The following is a 25688-nucleotide window of genomic DNA, read 5'->3' as shown; positions in this document are numbered from 1 at the left end:
AATACAGCGCTAGTTAGATAACAGTAATGCAAGTGGTTGCTTTGAGCAACTTTCTGCCGCTGCATGCTACGAGCATTTCGTTCCAGACAATAAGCAGCTTCGAACAACGGACTGCAGAATACGAGGCAGGTAAGCCTGCTTTATGAAGCCAAAACATAAGAGAACAACGAGTTGTGATTTGTTGAGTCATCTGAAAGCATCGCAGCATCTAATGATTGATCGCGCTAGCTGGTTTTGCGCATGTTGGCAGCTCTGACTGCGGTCGTCTAGCAAGGGGGAGAGAAGTACTGTAGCCACAGACTTCAGTTGCTGTTCAGTAGTCGACTGGCCTGCTGGAGTGAACTCGTAGTCGATACGCCCGTGGCTGAGCACGTCTGTCTTTTGTTTATTTGCCGTCCATGCTACCGTCCGCCCCGGATATTGTAACATAAAATGGTGGTGAGATCTGTGTGTAATTGTGAGTGCGGTGAGACAGTGGTGAGCTAGAAGATCGATCCGGACGACTTACGCCGGGCTTGAACACAGGCATGACGCGCCACAGCTGCACTGACCACTGTCACTAGATCCTCCAGATGTGTCAGGTATGTCACGATGTTTTTTCCTGCGTGATTGTTTTTATTAGGTTTAACATGTAGCGCTTCACAGATGGCAAGGCACTGGGATGAGGCGGAAATATTATGTGAAATCAGACAAATTTTTGGAAATAATATTATATTCAGGGAATTGACCTCTCCTGCGCATGGTCGAACATAAACAAACGTGTTTCGTGTATTCACGTAAGAAATAGGCTTCTGATATATTTCACTATATGTTTCCATTTAATTATGGTAATAACTTAATTTTAACCATTGTTTTCTACGTCTGCAGTAAATGGCGCTTGGCCCATTATGGTTCTGAACCCTTCAAATAACTTAAATAGTGGTACAGCATATATAGTGATATGTAATTATATTTCTTTCTTTCGAAAATGTAAGAATTCACGATCTCCTATGTACCATTGCCATGGAATGAATAAATGCGTTTTTCTTCCTACTCAAAAATGTTATATTTTGCACATAGGAGTTACTGCAGGAACAAAAACGCTATAATCTGAGGCAGCGGTTATTTTAAAAGTCTTGTATATCCTTAAATATCAGTCCTATCAAAATTTTTCATAGAATAAAACTTATATCGGAAATCATTTTTAAAGAAAGTTTTGTTATGTAACATTTTTCACGAAAAGCAATCATAAGCGAGATAATTCGATTTATTTAATTCAGGGCCCTTTAAATAAAGTATTTTGAATGCCATGTAGCCTAAAATCTAAGTTGCAACGAACTTAATTTATATTTCAATTTTCATCGAAATCCGTTCAGCCATTATCGCGTGAAAAGGTAACAAACATCCAGACAGATAGACAAACATTTCAAAAAAGCGATTTTCGGTTTCAGGATGGTTAATTATATATGATAACACCAATTATTTTTGGAAAATCGAAAATTACCAGAAGAATTTTGGCTACAAATTTATTATTAGCATAAATAACAGGGCATGTGCAAATTCTAGGCACACAATACAGCGCTAGAAGGGTAATCTGCCTAATGCTCACTACGCTGTTCTGTCAACACTCGAACATATCCCTATAGACTACTATAAATAAATGAATAAAAGTTGAATATATTCGTATAGGACTACTTATTTTCCCTGGACCAAAAAAAATGAAAATTAGTAACCGTTGTCTTGTTAGGCCGATTCTAATACTATTCCCTCTTTAAAAACTGTCCACAGTAATCCATGTCAAGCCATTTAGGATTTCATTGAAGTATAGTGTCTTGAAAGCGTTTTGGATACTACCTAGAAGAAAAGGTCATTCGAAATTGCGCGAAGTCATGAAGACGTGATTCCGTAAAAATACGCCGTGCTAATATGATCAGATCCTATTCTGTAAATTCGTATGCAGATCTGCATTGCTGCTGCCCAGAGTTACTGGAATATCTGGGAAAACCCATGAGCGTTTTCCTCCACGTATTCGAGCGTACAAGAAACACCGGCCGTGACTTGAATACACAAAGGAAATACCAGTCTTGATTTATGTTTCACAAGGTGGTATTCATTGCATTTTTTACCATGTATTGTGAAACTTAAAGATGAATAATTTAACATATTTGTCTTATAACGTGTTTTAAAAGCTAGAAAATATTAAAACCTTACCTGTAACGTATCTGTTTTACGATGCCACAAAATAAAACTTCACAATCGGCGTAAAGTCACAAATACTTTATAGAAGAACTACGATATTTCGGTATTAGTTCAAAGATACTGAAAAGTGCGCGTTTTTTTATAGCTCTTTGACTCGTATTTAAGTTTGTCGTAAGTTTTTTTTTTTAATTTGTGTGTTTGCATTAAACGCATCGTGAACTTTTCTTACAACAAGCAGGATAAATATCAGAAGTTCAATTATTAAGTACCCCTGTTTAAGAGACTCTACTCTTCACTTTGACGTTCAAAATGGTTGAAAATTGTTTGACACCGCATATTACTAATATTCAATCCGGTGGCAACGGACTGTGATTCTACGGACCTGCAGAGTCGCTTCTCGGTTGTGTTCGAGCAATGAGTGCCATCGTATTCGTGTGTGTGTTTCAAAAAAAGTTCTAAAGCAAAGGAAGATACAGTCGTCATTAAAAGTGTTGTGTTGTAACTTTCATTCTTTCTGTAGACGAAAATTTAACGTACATTTTTCATAGAAAACAATGCTGGTTAGGTATGAAGTGTGACTTTGTAAAAGATCGAAGTTATTGATTGGTTCAGTCGTCTAGATTTCAACGCCCGGTGGGTAAGTGCGATGGATTTATGTGATCGAGTTCGCTATAAATTTTATTAAGGAAATTTATTTTATCTTCAGCATATTTATGTTGTACGATATTACAAATTTTATTACCCACTGAAATTCGTATTTAAATTGGCGATAAAATCTGCTTGCTAAAGAGTAACTTATTGTAGTAGAGAGCTATAGCCAGACATTACAGATACGTGCCATAAATTGGTATTAAAATAAAAAGAATCTTCATAAAGAAAGTTTAAAAATATAAACATGAAACCCTTCGCTATATTCTGTAGGATTTAATATGCGTTGCGGATTTTTTTTCCCCTCGTTCCAGTTACTTGATACTGCACAACGCTGCACTTCCATTATCAATAACACAGAATATAATACTGCCAAGTCCACACCTGTGGAGTAACGGTTAGCGCGTCTAGCCGCGAAACCAGGTGGCCCGGGTTCGATTCCCGGTCGTGGCAAATTACCTGGTTGAGGTTTTTTCCGGGGTTTTCCCTCAACCCAATATGAGCAAATGCTGGGTAACTTTCGGTGCTGGACCCCGGACTCATTTCACCGGCATTATCACCTTCATCTCATTCAGACGCTAAATAACCTGAGCTGTTGATAAAGCGTCGTAAAATAACCTACTAAAAATACTGCCAATGTAAAATATGGGTGCACCAAAATAAGCTCTAAGCGATGTTTGAATGAGTTATAAAAATATTCCTTTTCCGGTACACCAAATTATACATAATTACACATAAATTTGTATTGTATGAACGTTTAAATAATCAGAACTGCGATTGAAATATACTTACATTAATGATATGTATACTGGGTGTTCAGTTCAAAATGTGTCATGGCTCGCTGTATGCCGTCATGTGGCTAGCCGATGAGCCTAGAGAATTCAATCTTCCTACATTTCCGCAGAGGTGTATAATCAAAGAGGCAGAGAAGTTGCCTAGCAAGTACGGCGTTCATTCTGAAGAGTACGTACCGATACGTACGGTAACGCCGGTAGTGGCAGGAATGTGAACTGTTTGGAAATACGTACTGTCGGGATATGTGGAGAGGGTTAAGACGATTACTTACGTATTTGTTGACATTAACTTCGACGGTCAACATGGACACGGAGTATTTGATTTGTGTTGTGGAATGTTACCGTACGCAGCCAATGATAACAAATACCCTGCGTACGACTTGCCCGCGCAAAACACAGTTCGAAAGAGGTTATGGTAGCACACAGACCGTACAGACCGCCATCTGTTGCTACGACGTTCAAGTTATACCGTACATGTTCTCAAGTTCAGATTGAAGAACGTCTTAAATAATAGGCAATTTCTCTAACATATAAGCTGAAACTCGCTTCAAATCGGTGACCCAACAACAGTGACGTCATGACACACTTTGAAATGAACACCCAGTAGTACATGCAGTTAAGAATTATTTTGTACTTGAATAGTTAATCGCGTGCAGTAACTGGAACGCAGTTACTTCAGAACGACTGATACGAACTTACGCACAAAAGTGTTGAGTCACAAAACTCAATATATTGGTTATTTAAACTTTATCACGCACTTCATCAGCGAAACTTCGTTATTTACCTTCCATTTCTGTGCACAGCGTTTTGTAAAACAATAGGTAGATGTAATACAGTAGAATAGTGAAATTAAGGTCAGTCTGAAATCTGGTATCATGTATTACCTGTTTTTATTATTTAGCACCAATACTGAGGTAGCTGGGTATTTTTAAAGAATGTCTACACACATACAACGTATTTCTCGAAAATTAGGTCCCCCCTCTCTTTCTTATTTTTAATTGCTGGATTTGCATTTCAAGATTTGGGAGGACCGTAATATCTTCGTCGGGGTTAGAGCCCAGTTTAGGTGTGTGTGTATTAATCGAAAAAAAATGTCATATAAACATGCGTTCTATTCTCAATATTTTCTAGCCGCTAATTTTCGAATAATACATACACGCCTAAACTGGGATCTAACCTTAGAGGAAATGCCGCTACCCCTGTTCGGAAGCGCACCCAAACTAGTATACTGAGACATGAAAATGTTAAATGAAAACAAAGACTTAACCTATAACTATCGGATACTATCTAATGGTTATCTAGTAAAACAAATTCATATTAACATAGGTCTAATGACATTCGTGTGTTTAAATCTAATTACATAAAAATTAAAATGATATCTTGCTCGTGGACTTCATTTAGACCTAAAATCAGCCATTGTTCACAGGTAACTTTGTCAGAAAAACATTGCAAATCTAATTAATACCATATGCATCAGCTAATCAATTTTAATCTTTTCTTTCATTGTAACATTTTTTTAAATAAAAATCATTGCATTGTAAGGTGTAATAAGTCTTAAAGCTGAGATGAACGATGTATTCGTAAAGGGTCTAATATTCGCATAAAATTACATAAGAAAGTTAAAAAAATTTAGGAAGGTCTGATAATCGAGGGGTTTTATTTTGGAGCAAATACGGTATATCGGAGTATAACCCAATATTGTACATTAGTGGCAAAAAAAAAAACCGGACCGACCCTTGTAGCTGATTTCAGAGCCTTGTTCACTCTAGACCACGACAGACTGGTAACTAAGACTTTCGTGGTTCGAATCCTGCCTGGGAAGAAACTTTATGTTCCTTATTCAAATCTATTCCCAATACTTTTCGATTGCTGGTAAAATTCATGTTCTAGGAGTAATAAGTTAATTTAGTAAAATATCGTGCTCTGGAGTGAACACAGCTCTGAAATCAGCTACAAGGGTAGGTCCGGTTTTTTTTTGCCACCACTGTACATCTTCAAACGACATCAGTTTGGCTATTACGAATGTCCGGAATCGAACGTGGGATGTTTACATCCCTAGTGAACATCAGTCGCCCCCAAATCACTGAACTTCAACGACAGGATTAGTACCCTCAAGAATATCATAGTCTATTCTTCAAAAATGAATGCAGATATACGATGGTTTGATTTACAATACTTTGCATACCTGACGCCGTCAACAGAAACAGTCGTCGAAGGCAGCCAGCAAAGCTGGCGTGTGTTCAAGGTCACTCTTGTGTGAAAAGCCACTTTCTTTCTGCTACTTACAGCAATGCCTCAAGAGATTAGGTACAGTAGTAAACTACCTGTAAAGTAGGCTGGGACCGTGAATGTTATTACTCTCCTGATCACTTGAGACGACTTTAAGAAATAGTCTGGAGTAAAATCCCAGGCGCAGATATCTTTTTTTTTTATGATATTCTGTCCACGAATGTGCAGAATAATTCTTTCATCAATGTAAACATAAACATTGTAATTAATTTAAAGATTTTCACGAAAATACAAGGTTATTTTATTAGTGTTGTCGGAAAAATTGGTTTTGATACGCTGTATTTTCTTGTGCACTGCAATTTTGCCTTAAATATGTGATTCCAAGGCAAAAGGTGCTATGTCAATTTTTGCGGAAAATGAGATTTTGCGATATGTTATGCATCCTGATGGTATCTTAATTTTCGCAAAAAATAACATGCATACCTCCATGACTTTTCTTTCTAATCATTTGTTACGAAATATAATATGATTGAATATTGTCGTTAGTCCACCGCTGTGGAGTAGCCTAAAGGTTAGCATGTGTGACTGAAATGAGCAGGCCCGGGTTCAAATCCTGGTTGGGAGAATTTAACTGGTTGAGGTTTTTCCTTGAGTTTTCCCTCAACCCATGAAGAGGAAATGCAGGATAATTTTTGGCTCTGGATCTGGACTCATTTCGTTTCACTCATATGGTAGATAACCATTGCAGTTGATAAAGCGTCGTAAAATAAACCAATAAAAGATATACAGTCGTTCAAACTTCAAATTCCTGTTCATGAAAAACTGCAAGAAATGACCTCACATTTTGCGTTACAGACTCAGGAATGGGAACGGATTTTGTTACTGTTCGGTATATTTACAAGGTATTTCATCCGGGAATTATACATATTAAATAGCATTTCAATATAACAATAAAAAAAGATTACGGTAGGCTTACTGTGTCTAAGAAAATAGCACAAATGGCTATTCATTCACAATTCGCTCTTTACCATTTTATTATGTTATAAATAATGTCGTAAGATTCACACAGCGTGTCTCCGAAATGTTTGTCAGAGTCTCTACAGGATTTTGCCCCCTGTCAGAAACTTCTTCGAACGCAAATTTATAACAAAAATATATTTCTACACATACAGTAAATTTAATTTCAAATATCTTGGAGCAACAGTAACAAATATAAATGACACTCGGGAGGAAATTAAACGCAGAATAAATATGGGAAATGCGTGTTATTATTCGGTTGAGAAGCTTTTGTCATCCAGTCTGCTGTCAAAAAACCTGAAAGTTAGAATTTATAAAACAGTTATATTACCGATTATTTTGTATGGTTGTGAAACTTGGACTCTCACTTTGAGAGAGGAACAGAGATTAAGGGTATTTGAGAATGAGGTTCTTAGGAAAATATTTGGGGCTAAAAGCGACGAAGTCAGAGGGGAATGGAGAAAGTTACACAATGCAGAACTGCACGGATTTTATTCTTCACCTGACATAATTAAAAACATAAAATCCAGACGTTTGAGATGGGCAGGGCATGTAACATTCATGGGTGAATCCAGAAATGCCATATAGAGTGTTAGTTGGGAGGCCGGAGGGAAAAAGACCTTTGGGAAGGCTGAGACGTAAATGGGAGGATAATATTAAAATGGATTTGAGGGAGGTGGGGTATTATGATTAGAGACTGGATTAATCTTGCGCAGGATAGGGACCGATGGCGAGCTTATGTGAGGGCGGCAAAGAACCTGCGGGTTCCTTAAAAGCCATTTGTAAGTAAGTAACAGTAAATTTAAAGAAAAGGCAATAACCTAGCTTTTAGTAAGATAAAGAGTCGGGGGATGGCCTATGTGCTTGCAGAAACTTGTTGTGTTTTATAGTACAAATTATTCTTTTAACGTATCTCTTGATAGTCTTATAATAAACTTATGGTTCAGGTAGGATAGGGTATGTGATGGATATGTTTACCTATTCTTTCTGTGTATTGCATGTGTTTGAGATAAGAATAAAGAGCAGTAAGTGATTCTGAGCGTAGAAATTTCGTGACTAAAGAAGAAAATAATTTGCAAGAATGCAATGTGACATTTACTTGATTTAGCAGTTGTTTAAATTGCTGCGTAACGTATAGTCAGGAAGAAGAGTCTACGTAATTTTGTGACTTTTGTGTAATTTGTATTGTGACTGTAGTTTTATTTATATTGTACAAAGTGAATTAGCCTACTACTTTTCGAGGTTATAAATGAATGAAATGTGGTTAGTAGGTAGATCTCAGACTCGACAACCGCGACTAGAGTGCAACTAAGGACCGGTTTGTCACGAGTTCGATCCCGTGTGTTGACCATAGTTACTTCAGCAGGTAGCCAAGATTCTGGGTTGCCGTAGCGGTAATGTGACCGGTTGCAGAGGTCGGCGCCAGTTCTGTCTCAGCAGGGCGTACTTTGCTATATAGATAGGTACGCATCGCTGTCTTCTTCACTAATGCATAACCATAAATATTCGGATTTTAGAGAGCTCAACATTGATAACAGCTAGTGTAGACATATAACACGTCTAAGACAGCTATTGGCGACAGTGCTTTTACAATGCAAAGACAAATAGTATACTTCGCACGAAAACATGACGACCTTCCCTCATACCCTTCACCAGTTAACTGCAGGCACGCGCAAGGGATAAACCCTTAGCCGAGTTGCCAATTCTTGAAGTCATTGTGATTTGCGAACGTTTTTCAAACTGTGTTCCGTGAAACCGCGATTTTCAGAAAGACTATATTATCTTTGTAAATATACCTTAATTTATAATTACTAAAACAAAATTGATATAAAAATGAACAAACTTATTTTAAAAACACTTTATATTTATATTTTCACTAACATGTTTTGCCTAAATAAGCAAAAAAATGCAGACTTCTATACTAAGTGTTAAATTCTCATGTTATTGAAGTTCCAGAATTTTATACTTAAGAATGTTGCGCTGGTAAAATTTTCTGAAACTGTGATCATTGAATAGTTATAGAATTTATAGTACAAAAGAGTAAAGTTAGATTTTATCAGCTTCGCCTTGGGTGATAATTTCCACGAACGCATAAAATTTGTTTACTCTAGTGTGCTATACAATATTTTATTCATTACTGGTATGTAAATTTAATTTTAAATTGTAGGGCTTTTCTTTGTAATGTGTTGTTGGCGAAGAAGTTCATTTATATTCATTTTACTATTGCTAATATGTTGGTTGTCATGTAGAGTGATTTAAAAACATTTAATTCACTGCTGTAAGTTAGAAAACTTTTAAGCACTGCTGTGAATAATGTCATTACTTAGGTTGCTAAGGACGGTGTTGCTGTTGGCGATATCTCTTTCGCGTACTGTTCACATACTGTTCGGCGAAGTAAATCACTTTTAAAATCGTCTATCTTACCGAATTCTGTTTTAATTTATTTATTTTCTCTTTAGTTGGTGAACCGTAATTCTTAATTTCTATGCCCATATATCCAACTCCGCCGGTTGCGTCCGATGTTAAGTGATTAAGATTTATACTTATTAAACTGCCTGAACTTTCGATTACTTTATGGATAGAATTTCTAACGTTAGGCACAATTTTAACACTTTGTTTTCTTAGCTACGCTCCTCTGCAAATAAGATATTCTGTTTTCTTCGACGGTGTTATTTGTTGTTCTTGTCGTGATGGTCCTGGATCTTCAGGTGTATCAGGAGGCCTGGCTGCGGATCATCTGCTCCAACACTCATTACTCATGGCCGGAATAAATATTATACATATTGAAGCATACAACGGTATAAAACAACACGTCGACAAAGACACTGAGAATGGGTGAAACCCAACAGGTAGAGGCAATGACTGCTAGATTTGGCAATGCTGGGATCTATTGTATTTCTGCCACGCGGCTAGGGGTTGAGTAGAGGATGGGGGTTTATGAGGGATTACCAATTCCAAGAAGAGAGGCCGTCATGTTTCCGAGCCAAGTATACCTAACTCTAGAATCCGATACCAGTTATTGAGTTAATAGTGTATTTTAAAACAAGTTGATATATTTAACTACGTGGTCTTTTGTAGCGACCAGGCTCATGGGCTAGTGTTTGTTAGAAAAAAAGGGGAACTTCTGGGGAAGGACATATGGGTCCGTGGCCCATTTCTCTTAGGGCTCATCCCGACATTTGTCTTAACGCCTTAGAAAAACCACGGAAATACCTTAGGCAGGATGAGTTGTCTCAATATAAGAGACTAGCCAATTTGGCTTTTAGGTAATAGGTCGATTAATTTATGAATTTATGATAGATGTAATTATTAATTAATTTAAAGTGAAGGGGTCATGGTGATATGAATACAGGTCCGTGGCCCATTTCTTTTAGTGCTCATCCCGACATTTGTTTTAGCGCCTTAGGAAAACCACGGAAAAACCTTAGGCAGGATGAGTTGTCTCAATTTCAGAGACTAGCCAGCTGGCTCTTAGGTTGAATGACTCTATGAATCGATGGATATATACTAGCTAATTGGACTAGTGGTCAGAGCTTCTGACTATAGTTCATGAGGTTCCGGGTTCGATTCCCGGTTAGGACAGAAGGATTTTTTCAAAGCTTTTGACTATAGTTCATGAGGTCCCGGGTTCGATTCGCGGTTAGAATAGACAAATTTTTCCTTAAAGGGGAACGTTCCTGTGTTCGTCCATAGTCTGGAAATTAGGTTAGGCGTAAGTTTAAGATCTCTCCCGGCACTTCATAATCATCCTATCATAATATCATCATCGGGGCAGCGTAACTCCGCCTTTCAGGTGCCCCACTTCAAAAATGAGTTACAAATAAGCCATTGCCAGGAGAGACCAGAAATATCAAATGACAAACCTGGTTGCATTGGATTAAAAAAATATTTTGTTGTGTCATAGTTAAAAAATGAAGCCATTCTTAATCAAAAAGATTTTTTTACTAGTTTATTTGACGACTCTGCATCAGCTACTAGGTTATTTAAAATCGATGGAATTGGTGATAGTGAGTTGATATTTTGCTTGACGAGTCCTAGGATTCGCTATAGATTACCCGACATTCGCCTTACGGAAGGGAAAACCCTCGGAAAATCCCAACCAGATAATCATCCCAAGCGGAAATCGAACCCACGCCCGAGCGCAATTCTGGGTGGAACCAGCAGGCAAACGCGCTACCGCCTGAGCTACGCCGGTGGCTTTAATAAAACAAGAAGTAGTTCTATATATGAAATAATCTGAAGATACATCGAAATGTGTAAAGAAAGGCTTCCTTTGAACTTACTGATGACAGTTTTAATGTTTTTTTTTTTTCAGTCAAAAAAAAAACTACAAAAATGAAATATTCAAAATTATTAATTTAGTCTTGTCGGAACACATATCTTCATGATGAATTCCTGATGACAATTTTGATGTTTATATGGGTATGAATTTCAGATAAAACGAAAGCATGAATGGAGAATTTTTATTGAGGTTCCAGATGTGCGTGTTTCTATGAGTATAACTGGGTAGTGCCCTATAGGCTACATTTCCTAAATAAGGAAAAACTTTAGTGTACGGTTTTCTTCCTGCAAACAGTTTATCTTGGAATAGAAGATTTGTTGTGTTTGTTTTTTTTGTTGGTTATTTTACGACGCTTTATCAACATCTTAGGTTATTTAGCGTGTGAATGATATGAAGGTGATAATGCCGGTGAAATGAATCCGGGGTTCAGCACCGATAGTTATCCAGCATTTGCTAATATTGGGTGGAGGGAAAACCCCGGAAAAAAACTCAACCAGGTAACTTGCCCCGACCGGGAATCGAACCCACCAGGTGGCCCACCTGGTTTCTCGGCCAGACACGCTAACCGTTACTCCACAGGTGTGGACGTTTGTTTTTGTGTTTGTTAAATGAGAAAAACTTCAGTATGCGGTTTCCTCATAACAGTTCGTCTTAAAAGCGCAGATTCCTAACTGCAAACAGTTTATCAGCAGATTTGTCTGTATTTGTCGAATACGCATGATCACGCCTACGAAAATTCAGTAAAAGGCGTCAACATTTCATTTAGCGTGCACAAGATACAGTAGAAGTGATGATGATATAAGATAAGGGAAGAAACCATATATTGAAGTTTATCCCTAGATAAAAATCCCAATTACCAATTCCCATATTTGCCGGCGTACTTTGCGTCACCGCGTATTTTACGCACCCTAAATTTTGAAAGATTATTTTGAACTTTAATTTTGTTCCATGTATTTTTCACACACATTTTACGTACATTTTTTTTGTAGTATGAATTTTCCTTCCCTAAATTCCATTGCCAATATTTGCATTCCATGGCATTGTTCATTGAACAGTACCCAACTCAACTACCTGCTTCACAAAGAAACCCTAAATAACGTTACTTCAACACTGATGCTTGTTGTAAACTACACCTAAGGGCAGTGACTGTGACAAGTTTTACTGTTTAATAGGTTTCGTGCAGTTTTCACCACGAACATGAAGAATGCATCGATCAACCACCTATAGGCCTATAAACTCGTACAATGTGCTCAATTAAAGACTACCTATTGAGAATTCTACATCTGCTATGTATTTTGCATTCATTATGATTGTCATATACCCAATTTAATTATTATTTATAATTCAAGATTACCAATAGTCTTAGGTGACAAAAGTGCTGTATTCTTAATTACTATATACTTAAATAAAACCCAGATCAAGAAGTCTAATTTTAAAAATTCGCGTGGATTAAAAATGCGCAAATTCCGCGAGCAAATACGCTATAGCCTATTAAAAGTAACACATTTAAACTAATGTATGGAATGAATCGGCGTCGTCAAGTGGCTGAATTATTTATTAGAATTGGGAACCAGGGAACACCTAGACGAATACTAAAATGAACCCGCTGTAAAAGGAGTATAGAGGGACTGGGGCAACTCTCACTCTTCTGTTGGTCGAAACAAGCCTGGAACTTCACTCGCGATTGCTAGTAATGATGACGCTTTTACAATGTTGTTTCTCAATCATCATTAAGGAAATACGTCGTCTTGAAAATAAGGTGTCATTTGGTTTCCAGTCCAAGCATGGAGAACTGTCATTGGTCCTTCTCAACTGGTCTCTGCTTACCGGTCGGAGTAATCCCGTTTCCCTCTAACATTCCACCAACACTCTCCACCTCACCCTCGTTTCATCTGTCATCTGCAGGCCTAGTAGTAAAAAAAAATGTTTGGGGTAAAGTCTTTGGGAGTAGTACGGGTTTCCATTATAGGGAGGTTAAACAGTTTTGGGAACAGGAAGAATATATTAGACTAAATTCAAGGGAAGAGAGAACAGGAATGGCATGGTGGAGATTAGGTATCTGGAGACTCAAGAATAAGAGAGGGAACGTAGAGAAGGATGAATGTCCTTTGTGTGGACTAGCAGAAGACGCAATGCATATTGCGTTGAAGTGTCAGGCAACGAATGATTTGAGAAACTGTTTGGTGGATAAAAAATTTCTACAAATAAACGCTATAGTAGCTTATAAACATGAATGGTCCCCCAAACGCCAGCAATCTGCATAAATTAGGAAAATTTCTTTTTAGAGTTAAAATTAGATGGGAAGGGAAAGTCAAAGCTCTAACGGATATGGAATTATAAATGTTGAGTAGTCGGACACGATAGGAAATTACGAAAAGTAGTCAGTGAAGTTAACAGAATAATTTTTAAGAGATTGAGTATAGAAGTGAAAAAGTTAAAGTAAGGCCCGATTGTATAAACCATTTAATCTTAGATCAGAGGTTAAATTGATCCTTGTTTCAGCTGAACTTGGAATTTTGTGTTGTATAAAGTCTAATCTGAGATTAATTTGTCTCAAGCTAAAGTCAACTTTGACTGAAGAAATTTCTCCGATTAAGTTAGATGATCCAAGTTCAGTTATTTATTTTCTGTTTGAAATATACGAGTGACAGATTGTGCAAATAAAATATCCATTATTATTAATATTAATAGATATGTTAGGTACATTTACATATATTTCTTTCAATTTCTTGCCTTAATACACAAACATTCTTATATTTTATAAGACTCTATCTGTTCAGCAGTATCAAATAACATAACCTATAGGCCTAATTATATTATGTTTATAACAACCATTAATCATTAATGGATATGATAGGTACAGTTTCCCTGAAAAAGGATGAGACGATTGAATATTCCTAAGTCTCAGATGTGAGACACTGCGCATGATCGGAGACCAGAGCACCGATACACAAGATAACGAATATTGAGTTACTTAAATTCAGACTATTTGGTTTGTTACTAGCATCGTTCCGAAATTCACTTCAAAAACTGCAAAAAAATATGATATTACGTAAATGAAAGATAAATATATACATAAATCGTGTAGTTAAATCGACAATGGACCTTCATGACTAGATCGACACTCCACACAGAAAGGAAAGCTTTAATGTCGTTTTAATAGCTCAGACGGTAAGACTTCTGCGTGTTGTGTAGAAGAGTGCGAGTTCGATTCTTAGTCTATACAACGATTTTTTTTGTGTAAATAACGTTGAAATAGCTAAGTAACGTTGAAATAGAGTTTTACAAAGTCCTGAGATTAAGTGTTAATGATCGCAAACAATACAAAATTACAAGTTATAATATTATAAACGTTAATCTAATGAATGCATTTATACACACACACATATACAATGTAAATGCATATGTATTAAAAACTAACAATTAAAATGAAATTATAAAAATATATATAATACTAGACAAACTTTTACAAAGGTTTAGAGTCCTTAGGCTATGTAATTTGTTGAGTAATTATTACAATATTTTATTAATAACTTTCCCATATGTGTAAGAAATGCACTCGCACAAAACAATTTTTGTTAAAAGTATGGCTTTAGATTATTTCATTCTCACACCTTCAGTTAATTTTAACTATTTTATCTACGTGTTTGCAATAGTGTTTAATTTAGTATGCATTCAATTTTATTCATGTTATGATTGAATGGAAAAGCACTGTTGCAGTTATTGACTAATTACATATATTAATACTAATTATTAAATGCATCTGTTAAGTAACCAATTGCAGTATCTTTTGCAAAATCTTGAATGTGTAAGTTGTCAATAATATTTCTGTACTATATACTATAATACGTTAAAAGAATTTGCAATAGATTTGGGATCCTCTACTTTATAATCATTGGTTTTTAGTGAAAAAATATTTTCTTTCTTAGGATATCTACAAGTTTAAATTTAATAATATTCCGAATAGATTTAATTGCATTATCTGAATTTTGTACTTTTCTATTCAAATATATTCTATTTCCCTCATTCATAATTTTTGATAAATTACACTGTACTCCTTGCAGTATTTAAGAACATGAGGATCATTATATTGCAACTCATTACATATAGATTCTTCTTTTTAATACATGAGATTTTGAAGTCCCTGCGTTATCTACATGTTTTTACTTTTGAATTTTTTCACAACATTGAGTGGAGAAAATCCACTGAAGTGATTATGAAATTAAGTGAAAAATGCAATACATTAACTCTTAATATCAGTAGTACCAGTATCATATACGTTTTTCCAAGATTAATTTTGTAGATATAAATGTAAATAATCATTAGTTACAACATTTACGATCCTTTCTTAGTTTTTAAATTAATATTTTGAAATTGTTCAGTGACATTGGAAACACTTAGGATTTGTTTATCATGTTCAGACAAGCCATTGTTTATAGGTTCTGTCGAATACTAATTCAGTCTAATTCTGTGTACAAAACATTTATCAATGGCTGTGCTACTTCAGCTTAGATTTAATTTGATTAGTTTCGCAACAGTTGGACTTCCTGTTATATCCTGTTATTTAGATATTTAATTTAGGGTTGATTTATTAACTCTTACTATGCAAGATGCCTCTTATTTCAATAATTCTATATCACGTTAAATAGTCATTGTCTACACTAAAGTATTATCGTCATCCCTCATTTCTCATCGTAATGGCGAACCGACGTGACATGAGACAGCGAGTTATAGCTCTAGTTGAGGCTGGATATGGGGCTAGATCTGCTGGCCGTTTGGTCGGTGTTCCTGGAAGTACAGCCGCGAGGTGGCTTATCGTTACCAAAATTTAGGGGAGGTCGAAAATCGCCCTATTCCTGGGTGTCCGCGGATTTCTTCATTGGAAGAGGATGCTCTCTTATTCGAGACAGTTCGACAGGACCCCTTTCTGACTGCTAACGAAATAAGAGCAGTATCTAACTTTCCCGGCTCTTCACAGACTGTGATCAGCAGGTTGAGGAACCGCGGTATTAGGAGCCGGAGGGCTGCGCAAATGGAAATATTGGGGGAAGCACAAGCTGTCGACCGTCTTGCCTTCGCTACCAATCGAGTGGATTTCGATTGGAGAAATGTAATTTTCTCCGACGAAACAACCATCTCGAGTGATTACGAAGGTCCTGTCCGTGTCTATAGTGAGGATGGTCTCCGACATGACCAGCGCTATGTGCACCGACGTGAAAGATCGGGGCGCTTTAGCATATCGTGTTGGGGGTGGATGTCTTACGATGGACCTGGCGTTATAGAAGCATCTATGGCCGGTTTAATGTGGGAACTTACGAGCACATTCTGGAAAATATATTCCTTCCCTCCGCCCGAGAACGTTTTCCCGAAGGAACATTGCTGTTCCAGCAGGATAGCCATCCCGTGCACTATGCTGCAAGCAATCAAAGATGGTTTCAAAGGAGACCCGAGATCGAAATCATTAATTGGCCTCCGAAGTCACCTGATTTGAATGTCATCGAAAATTTATGGGTGGAATTGAAAAAGAGAAGGATAGTCCCTATGCCCACCGACGCCCTCGAAATCGAGACGAATTGTGGGATCAAGTTGTTAACACCTGGGAAGATCTCGCCGGGGATCAGAACTTATTTCACAATCTCGTGACATCCATGCCGGATCGACTTAGATCTGTAATAGAAGCTGATGGCATGTGGACAAGATTTTAAGTTAACAGGTCTATTTTTGTTTCTTATGATTTTTGTTTGAGGAAGAATACTTTTAACTTCCAAGTAAGTTTTATTTTTTTTTTTGACGAGGTTCAGCCAACTTGTAAAACCCAGAAATTGGGCATAAATTATTCCATATTTTTCGACAAATTAGACAGTCGAGGAACTCTGAACAAATTAATTACACCTCAAAAAAAGTTTTACCCGGGATCGAACACGAGACGTTTCGGTTATACAGCGGAACCAACACGCTACTACATGAGCTACCGAGACAAGACAGTGACAACAGCAGTCCAGAATGTAGATCCCGAAGCAGGCATTTGCCATTGGGTACAGTGAAGCAAAGATATTTTGTGACTCGAGCTATGTTGTGAAATCCTGGCCTTAAATGGCAGTCTTCTTCGTGATCCTTATTCTGGTCCTTGTCCTTGTTGCGGTCCTTATAACAATTCTTGTACTATTTCTCATGTTATGTATCGTTACGTCGATATCGAGTGAACCGCGCTGTAGAACTTTAACTTCCGACGACCAAGAATCGTCTCGTTCTTTTTAAGGGTAACTGTACATTCATAAATGTTCAATTAACTGTATTACTAAATGAAAATTGTCGTTTTATAAAGCTTTATTATGTTTAGCAGTATCAAACACCATAACATGATAACAACTTGGAGAACAGTCAACCTTCTTCTTATTGTCCGCCATTATTTACATTGCAAAAAAAAAAACAGTGTCTCCAACAGAGTGTAATACGGAAAGTCGCGAAAAAGTAGTTGTAAAGTCGCTAGATTTCTCATTATCAACAAAGAAAAATTAAATTTTGTCACTATGGGGTGCTAAAAAGGTCATTAAATCCCTATTTAAACAATATGAAAGTTAAAAGAAATTGTTGTTGAAAAAGAGTTAAAATCGCTAGATTGGCAACACTGAACAAACCTGTATAACATGGTCCGCGCATCACGTATTTCACCTGTTTATGCGATGTTGCCAAATCCTTTTCACGTGAACTTAGATTGCATTTGAACCAAGGTAATTTGATCGCAGAAAAGTTTTATACAATAGAAGAAGTGTCTGAACTCGGTTTACTTTTCGATCTTCGATCAAAGTTGATGTTTAGTCAGGGAGTTTTATACAATTGGGCCTAAGAGTTTCAAATACAAGAGCTATATTTATTATTATTATTATTATTATTATTATTATTATTATTATTGTGAATAGAAGATACTTATAGTTCAATATGTATTAGTTTTTGTTATATTTGTATAGAGAGTGATGGCGGATTAAGAACACATCTAATCCGCCATGACGTGAACACAGATTGATGAAATAAATAAATGAAATAAATAAAAGTACGGGTTTCCGATGCTGATATAGGGAAGGTTTGGGGCTCCGGACCCTGGGGCTTATCGGGCTGGAACCAGCTCTCTTGGGACTGAGGTAGGATGATCCATCTGTCGGTGTCGCTTGATCAGGAAAGGTTTGGGGCTCCGCACCCTCGGACTTACCAGTCTGGGACCTGGCCTCTCGGGGGGCTGAGGTAGGATGGGCCCACCTGTCGGTGTCGCTTGATCAGGAAAGGTTTGAGGCTCCGGACTCCTGAAGCTAATCCTCTTTTCCTCGTCATTGTATTGACACTATATTTTCAGTTCTTAATGTGCATTCTCCTCTGATTGAAGTTCTGGCTGATATTGTGCATCTATTATCAGGCAATACATCTCACTTGACTGTATGTGTCAGAGAAAGAACAATTGTTTGTATACATCTGAAGTCTGACTAGTATAATATGTTGCTAATTGTCAACATTACAGATATTTATTTTGTAGGACAAATTAATATAACATCTTTAATATTCTCATAGCTAGCAGTGCATATTTCTTTACAAATTACTGTGCACTTGACTGCGGAATCCTAGCCAAAACAGTCACTCAGTTGAGTGCGCCCCTTGTATAATGGCAGTAGACTTGGACATAAAATGTCAACGTATATGCCTAACTTGGAGTCAGGCCACAAAGGGAAACACTAAAGGAGGAGAGTTCGATCCGGAGCTGTGGATTGAATTCGGCGTAGCTCAGTGGTCAGAGCGCTTGGTACGTAGAACTAACGATCCGGGTTCGATCCCCGGCGCCGGAGCGAATTTTTCTCCTCAAATATTAATTGGTGATGTATGTATTGGAGGGGGAAAGGATTTGGCCATCCTACACCATTATCTCCTGGCCTAGTTGCCTCATAAATGGTGCCTTCTTGGTATCACTTGTGAGGTTCAGATCTGTCTTCGGACAGTTAACAAAGCAACTGTGCATTCCTTTGTATTATTGTACAGGTTTTAGGCCTATTTTCATCTCTTTCATTGCGTCTTCACTCCTTTTGTGGTCCCATCATGTGTAACCTCTTGTGTATCGCATAAATCTTATCTCTGCTGCGGTGACTGTTTCATCCCGTTTCCTAGTAATCCGTATTTCTCTTCCGTATGAGAGGATTAGTCTGGTTAGTGTGTTATGGTGAAACCCGTACACCATAACTGGTATGAATATTAATAACAATACAAATAATATAATCTGGTTAATGATATTGTAAATATGTTATGTTTTACTTCTTTGAACTAAGGATGGCTTCATTGCTGTGTTTATTTATTTATTTATTTACTTATTTATTTACTTACTTATTTACTTTATTTAATGATTTATTTATTTAATTTATTAATTTAATTAATTTATATTATTTATTTTATTCATTTATTTATTTAATTTATTTATTTACTTACTTATTTAATTATTTATTTACTTTAATTAATTAATTAAATTTATTTATTTAATTTTTAATTATTGAATTTAATTAATTTATTTATTTAATTTATTAATTAATTTATTTTTTATATATCTATTTATTTATTTATTTTGTTAATAATTGTAACATAAAATATAATATGAGCAGAAAAACTTTAGCTCGCCTCTGAAAGAGTAGCCCATTGTTTTGATAAAATATGTAGTAACTAGTCCACACCTGTGGAGTAACGGTCAGCGCGTCTGGCTGCGAAACCAGGTGGCCCGGGTTCGAATCCCGGTCGGGGCAAGTTACCTGGTTGAGGTTTTTTCCGGGGTTTTCCCTCAACCCAATACGAGCAAATGCTGGGTAACTTTCGGTGCTGGACCCCGGACTCATTTCACCGGCATTATCACCTTCATATCATTCAGACGCTAAATAACCTAGATGTTGATACAGCGTGGTAAAATAACCCAATAAAATAAAAAAAATGTAATAACTATTTTATAAGAAGTTCATGTGTCATTGTCAAATGATACGTAATAGCCAAAATATTTACAGGAATTAATTCGTTGCAGTAGCTTGATGTTTAGGTAAATGTTACTGGAACTGATTCTTTCCCCTTAAAGGCAAGTATTTTTGTTATTTCAACAGACATTCTTGGGTCATGTTTTGTGGCTACTAGCACTTAAACAACTTTTGTTTCAAACAATTTTTCATTTGGCACTTAAGAAAAATGATATTTTGGGTGAGCAAGATGAATGGGACACTCTGTAGGCCTATATACAATATATTCTGTATCCTGTGATTTTCTATTCTGTTTACGTATTCCAACCAGTTTGATGGATTCTGCGCTATTAGTTTATTATTTTAAAACTGGTTTGATATTTTTCTTGTATGTAGAAGTGTTTACTGTGCTATTCTTCTCGCTCCAATTTGCACTACCTTTATCCTTGTTTCATAGACTCTTTGTTATAGTACAGGATTCACAATACAAGAAAACATAGAACTGTCATCACGTATAGAACTTCAAAGTGCTCTCAACAAAATAATCCAGCTTTATGAACACTTTATAGCTTGAAAAATAAATTCCTTCTGAAAGAGTAGATGCAATAGAAACTATTGAAATTACTTCCAAAGCTAATGAAGGAAATACGAGCACTCCCATTTATGAGTTTACAGTTGTGAATAGTAAGCCGATCTTTATTGCGCTTTAACAAAAGAAATTCAGCGAACTTAAGATGGTAATAAATATATTGAACGCCTGATGTGAAAACTGTCAAATGAAAAGTAATTCTAACATACTTAACCCTTAAATTGGCAAAACTTCACTTCTCACGCTAGTTATTGAACCGTGTCGGACTGTAAAGAAAACCAACTATCGCAATGTCCATGTTGTACAATATTATAGTATTGTGAAGAGAGAATATCATCGAAATGATAGCCGTCCAAATCTTGGATTTAAAATATCGACATCCTAATCAATTCAAATGAACAAAAAAGAAAATGTAGGCTAAATTAATGTTAAAAAAATACATAATGGAATTTTAAAAAAGAATATTCTTCGACGAGATGTGGTAGCTATCAAAACGATAAAAATTTATTGAAAATAAATAATATACATTTAATATTATAAAGATGAATAGAGATGGTGATTGATAATGTTCAATGAAGATTTTAAAATGGTTGATGCAATTGTCTGAACAGTCTTATCAGGAACTTTTAATTTTCTGAGGATCTCCAATGTAATTTTGGAAATTGTTCCTCGAAAACCAAAGATAAGTCCAATGACATTCCAATCTTGAATATTATATTTATGACTGAGATCATCATAGCATGGAAGATAAATAGCGCGTTTCTCTTCATGTACCTGCTTTGGTTGATCTTCATTAATTTCGAATCTTACAGTGGGGTCAAGAATGAGACCAGTTTTTTTTATCTCGGTCAATTATTATGATGTCAGCACGCAGTGTAGATCCTTCCGTAGAAAGACATTGAACTTCCTCATATACTTCCTATTCACCATGTTCCCTTAATCTGTTAGCAATTATTGAGCGGACTGGTCCACATCTGTGGAGTAACGGTCAGCGCGTCTGGCCGCGAAACCAGGTGGCCCGGGTTCGATTCCCGGTCGGGGCAAGTTACCTGGTTGAGGTTTTTTCCGGGGTTTTCCCTCAACCCAATATGAGCAAATGCTGGGTAACTTTCGGTGTTGGACCCCGGAATCATTTCACCGTCATTATCACCATCTCATTCAGACGCTAAATAACCAAAGATGTTGATAAAGCGTCGTAAAATAACCTAATAAAATAAAATTGAGCGGACTGTGTTATGTCTGTCAATTCGCAGTAATTAATTTTCCTATCAATTTTTGTCTTGTTCTATTAAAATTATAGCATATAGCCTATTAACTTGTTGTATCCTATAGGATACTTTGTGAATTTAAGAGTTAAAAATGCTACAAAAATTGGTATTGTCAGTAGGGCTGAAGAAAAGTATTGATATCAGGATAGTAAATAATTTCTATATACATTGTTTACAAAATGAGTCTCTTCTGTCTGTAAGGAGCAGATAGAGTGAACATTCGACACTCCTCAATAATAGACCTGCTTGAGTGACGTGAGGTTGTATCAGAATGCGGAAACAAAAATCCAACAAAGAACAGATAATAAGACGACTGAATTCAGAGCATGGGGAGAATGTGTTTAACTTGATTGATAATAATGATATTTTTGTAAATGTAATATTTTTTCCGACTTAATCAATTTGAAACACAAGTAATGCTGTGAATGTAAATTATGAGTTCATTCATACGGAACGGACTGTAAAATCAGCCGCTACCGTAACTAGTCGAGTGTGCACACAAGCATTTGGTAAACATAGGCTTAGTCTATAACCAACGCTTTTTTCAGCCCTATTACTGTTTTGACACTGGTAGTATTTCAAGGGTTTCTTTGTGAATTGAATTTTCCGTAATATTTTAATGTGATTTTATTCATATTGCTTTGAGTTTATCGACGGAAGTGGCGGACCTAAGAAAGTGAACCCACCCTTCCGTTGGTTGAATTCACGCAAGCCTTAAATAGTGCTAAGATCTAAAAGATCATTAACATAGACTAAAGCAAGAATATTTGTATTCGACAGATATTGGAGAAAAAATGGAAGTATAAGGGTACAGTACATCAGTTATTCATAGATTTCAAAAAGGCATATGACTCTGTTAAGAGAGAAGTTTTATATAATATTCTTATTGAATTTGGTATTCCCAAGAAACTAGTTCGATTAATTAAAATGTGTCGTAGTGAAACATACAGCAGAGTCCGTATAGGCCAGTTACTATCTGATGCTTTTCCAATTCACTGCGGGCTAAAGCAGGGAGATGCACTATAACCTTTATTTTTTAACTTCGCTCTAGAATATGTCATTAGGAAAGTTCAGGGTAACAGAGAGGGTTTGGAATTGAACGGGTTACATCAGCTTCTTGTCTATGCGGATGACGTGATATGTTAAGAGAAAATTCACAAACGATTATGAAAAACAAAGGAATTTTACTTGAAGCAAGTAAAGAAATAGGTTTGGAAGTAAATCCCGAAAAGACAAAGTATATGATTATGTCTCGTGACCAGAATATTGTACGAAATGGAAACATAAAATTGGAGATTTATCCTTCGAAGAGGTGGAAAAATTCAAATATCTTGGAGCAACAGTAACAAATATAAATGACACTCGGACGGAAATTAAACGCAGAATAAATATGGGAAATACGTATTATTATTCCGTTGAGAAGCTTTTGTCATCCAGTCTGCTGTCAAAAAATCTGAAAGTTAGAATTTATAAAACAGTTAGCCTATATTATCGGTTGTTCTGTATGGTTGTGAAACTTGGACTCTCACTTTAAGAGAGGAACAGAGATTGAGGGTGTTTGAGAATAAGGCTCTTAGGAAAATATCTGGGGCTAAGAGGGATGAAGTTACAGGAGAATGGAGAAAGTTACACAACGCAGAACTGCACGTATTGTTTTCTTCACCTGACATAAATAGGAACATTAAATCCAGACGTTTGTGATGGACAGGGCATGTAGCACGTATGGGCGAATCCAGAAATGCATATAGAGTGTTAGTTGGGAGACCAGAGGGAAAAACACCTTTAGGAAGGCCGAGACGTAGATGTGAGGATAAAATTAAAATGGATTTGAGAGAGGGGGGATATGATGATAGAGACTGGATTAATGTTACACAGGATAGGGACCGATGGCGGGCTTATGTGAGGGTGGCAATGAACCTGCGGGTTCCTTAAAAGCCATTTGTAAGTAAGTAAGCCAATACTAATTATTAAACTAGTCTTACTTTTATCAATCAAACGAAACATTTTACTAATGTTGAAATGATTTTCTTTGATTGAGTTTGCGTCATTGTTTCCTGATAAGCAGGGCCTAGTTATTTCGAAGTACTGATGGCAATCAAATGCAAATAACCTAAGTGAACATGTTGATCATTTTAAATCCAGAGGGATTTAATTATTGGTTAATGAAACAATATTACGTTCTCGGCGCCCAAAGGCTCGCTATCAGGCCCATTCCCATATCGTGGTTGGCGCTGACATTATTTTATATTTTAGTATATACTGCGAGTCGGAATGTTTACATCATTGCCTTACAAAGTTTATGCGATTCATTAATTGTATACAGTGGCGTGTGGTCTGTACAATGGCGTATTTCATCTCTTTTAATGATTAAATAACCCTATTTGTGATACTTTGCTTCAATCTCAATTGTAGTCTGTGTTCAACTTAGTCAAACTGCTAGAGCGTCGGCTTTCCACGCTGGTAACCCGGGTTCGAATCTCGGTGTGCTGGACGAAGACGGTGTTTGATGGTAGGTTCTCGCGGGGTACTCCCATTTTCATTACTGGCGTTGCACCATTGCTATTAATCGTCATACGGCGTTATCACAGTCTTGTATATACATTAACGAAGCTCAATACGTAGTAAATATGCATCCAGAGATAGTTGCTAACCACTAGGATCGCTAATATCGTCTCATTACAGACAAAAATTCTATCCATTGCGGATAGATCAGGAGTCAACTAATTTCATATATTTTTTTCTCAAAAACTAAAATGTCAAAAATTTTCGACAGTAATTTTGTGGTTAACGTTTTCAATTATATTTTATGCCCGACCATGCCGAAATGTAGTAATTATACACCTGGTAGTAGCCCCTTAATGCAACTCATTAAAATACACCTATTCATTATAGTTCAGTTGTTCAGCCAATGAGAAATCACCATTTTACCATTATAAAACCGCAAGTATCGATTATTCTCGGATATGGAATCGAAAGACAATTAGTGAAACGTCACGGAGGCTGGAAATCCAATACTGTCCCAGAAGGTTATGTTCTTTTACTATAATAATTAGCGTTAATTGTAAATAATATTCAAATAAGTTCAATTTGTCATCTCGTTTTTCAATTCTAAATCAATTTCCAGGTTATATCAATATTAACCCATCTATGCCCAAGACTTTTTTTTTTGTTGAATATTTTCATAATTTTTGCACCGCCACATGAAACTGAAATGGAAGTTAATTATTGTGCTGCAGGCTCCTTTGATTCTTCTAGTATACACAACAATGAGAAATAAAAGTTAATTTTGTAATTCATTCCTTTGCATTTTTGCAGAAAAATAGTAAATGCAGACTGTTGCGAAAACGCAACACTAGGCAGATATGGCTTAATGTTCATGTTATTCTCTAGATTATATCAAGGTCAGTGACATTCGTTCCTCGGAAAAAATCAATACTTTCGCGTCTGCGCACATCTCACAATTTAGAAGGTCAGTTCCGCTCTTCACTTAGGTAACCATAATATGAATACTTATGAATAATTTCAAGTTAGAAATATGGTCGAGCATAAAAAGTCGTATGAAAATTATGAAACTCGCTTGCGCTCGTTTCATAAACATACTCGCGTCTTAATTACTACCATTATAGGCTTGTTGCATAATGTACTATTTACGGGTACGTGTTACAGCAGAAACAGAACTTCGCCAGTAGAAATTTATTAATGTCAAAATTAAAG

General features: G+C 36.4%; 1 protein-coding gene across 1 annotated transcript in view; it reads left to right on the top strand.

Annotated features, from left to right (window-relative positions):
• Positions 1-306: 306 nt before the first annotated feature.
• Positions 307-25688, top strand: part of LOC138709447 (beta-1,4-glucuronyltransferase 1) — a 630527-nt gene continuing 605145 nt past the window's right edge. Inside the window, exon 1 of the mRNA XM_069840214.1 lies at positions 307-581. The gene's annotated coding sequence lies outside the window, so the exon portion shown is untranslated. The remainder of the gene's footprint in view (positions 582-25688) is intronic.

The sequence above is a fragment of the Periplaneta americana genome, chromosome 11 (assembly GCF_040183065.1).
Source record: "Periplaneta americana isolate PAMFEO1 chromosome 11, P.americana_PAMFEO1_priV1, whole genome shotgun sequence".
NCBI classification, from domain to species: Eukaryota; Metazoa; Arthropoda; class Insecta; order Blattodea; family Blattidae; genus Periplaneta; species Periplaneta americana.
This window is presented reverse-complemented; position numbering and strand designations above follow the sequence as displayed.